We start from the raw sequence: 2,104 nt of genomic DNA on the forward strand, positions 1-2,104 counted from the left end.
TCGATTCCGGAGAGGGAGCCTGAGAAACAGCTACCACATCCAAGGGAAGGCGGCAGGCGCGCACCGTACCCAATCGACACGGGGAGGTGGTGATGATAAATAACAATCACAGGGCTCTATGAGTGCAGTAATTGGAATGATTACAATCTAAATCCCTTAACGAGGATCCATTGGAGGAGGCAAAGTCACAGTGCCAGCAGCCGTGATAATTCCCAGCTCAATAAGCGTATATTTAAGTTATTGCGGTTAAAAAGCTCGTAGTTGGACTTAGGGGTGGGTCAGCCGGTCCGCCTCACGGTGAGCACCAGTCTGTCGTCCCTACTGCCGGCGATGCGCTCCTGGCCTTAATTGGCCGGGTCGTTCCTCATTGCTATTACTTTGAAGAAATTAGAGTGCTCAAAGCAGGCCTACGCTTGTATACATTAGCATGGGATAACATCATAGGATTTCGATCCTATTGTGTTGTATTCGGGATCAGGTAATGATTAACGAGGGACGGTCAGGGGCATTAGTATTTCATAGTCGGTGAAATTCTTGGATTTATGAAGGCGAACAACTGCGAAAGCATTTGCCAAGGATGTTTTCATTAATCAGAACGAAAGTTGGGGCTCGAAGACGATCAGATACCGTCCTAGTCTCAACCATAGCGATGCCGACCGAGGATCGGCGGATGTTGCTTTTAGGACTCCGCCGGCACCTTATGAGAAATCAAAGTCTTTGGGTTAGGGGAGTATGGTCGCAAGGCTGAAACTTAAAGGAATTGACGGAAGGGCACCACCAGGAGTGGAGCACTGCAGCTTAATTGACTCAACACGGGAAACTTACCAGGTCGGACATAGTAAGTTATTGCCGGTGAGAGCTCTTTCTTGATTCTATGGGTGGTGGTGCATGGCCGTTCTTAGTTGGTGGAGCGATTTATGCAGTTAATTAGTTAACGAACGAGACCTCAGCCTGCTAACTAGCTACACGGAGGTGATCCTTCGTGGCTAACTTCTTAGAGGACTATGGCCTTTTAGGCCACACGGAAGTTTGAGGCAATAGCTTGGTACATGATGCCCTTAGATGTTCTGGGCCACCGCACGCGCTTCTGATGTATTCAACGAGTCTATAGCCTTGGCCGGCGGGCCCGGGTAATCTTTGAAATTTCATCGTGATGAGGGATAGATCATTGCAATTGTTGGTCTTCAACGAGGAATTCCTAGTAAGCGCGAGTCATCAGCTTCGCGTTGACTACGATCACCGCCCTTTGTACACACCGTCGCTCCCTACCGATTGAATGGTCGGTGAAGTGTTCGGATCGCGGCGACGTGGGCGGTTCGCTGCCCGCGACGTCGCGGAAGTCCACTGAACCTTATCATTTAGAGAGGAAGGAGAAGTCGTAACAAGGTTTCCGTAGGGTGAACTGCGGAAGGATCATTGTCGAAACTGCCTAGGCAGAACGACCCGTGAACGCGTTGTATACAACATCGGAGGTGGTGCGGGTGCATCGTTACTGTCCCCACCCGCGTGTCGGGCGGCCGGTCTTGTCATCCCTTTGCCCATTGGGTGGGGTGAGATGTCGAGGATCAACTTCTTCGATGCAAAACGAACAAACCCGGCGCGAATCGCGCCAAGGAATCGAAATGAAAAAGGACACATCTCTTGTTAGCACGCGTTCGCGGTGTCGATTAGCTGATGATGATGTTGTTCTTTTGTCGCAAAATATATAGAACGACTCTCGGCAGCGGATATCTCGGCTCTCGCATCGATGAAGAACGTGGCGAAATCACGATACTTGGTGTGAATGCGAGAATCCGTGAACCATCGAGTCTTTGAACGCAGTTGCGCCCCAAGCCATTAGGCCGAGGCGCGTCTGCTGGAGTGTCACGCATCGTCGCCCCATCTAACCCGATCCCTCGGGACTCGGTTGGACAGCGGGCGGAAATTGGCCTCCGTGCGCTCACAGCCAGTGGTTGGCCTAAATTCGAGTCCTCGACGACATAATCGTCGCGACGATCGGTGGTAATTTCTGCAAAGCAAACCTCGTTCGGAGTCGTGCGCGTTCGTCGATCGAGACCATAAACCCTTTCGGCATCGCAGCGTCGCGACCCCAGGTCAAGCAGGG

At 51.6% G+C, this 2,104-nt stretch overlaps 1 non-coding gene across 1 annotated transcript; it reads left to right on the top strand.

The window, feature by feature from the left end:
• Positions 1-1,712: 1,712 nt before the first annotated feature.
• LOC128288988 (5.8S ribosomal RNA) lies at positions 1,713-1,866 on the top strand. Its single transcript, XR_008278840.1, has one exon. It is a non-coding gene; the product is annotated as a 5.8S ribosomal RNA (ribosomal RNA).
• Positions 1,867-2,104: the final 238 nt, after the last annotated feature.

The sequence above is a fragment of the Gossypium arboreum genome, unplaced genomic scaffold (assembly GCF_025698485.1).
Source record: "Gossypium arboreum isolate Shixiya-1 unplaced genomic scaffold, ASM2569848v2 Contig00369, whole genome shotgun sequence".
Taxonomy (NCBI): domain Eukaryota; kingdom Viridiplantae; phylum Streptophyta; class Magnoliopsida; order Malvales; family Malvaceae; genus Gossypium; species Gossypium arboreum.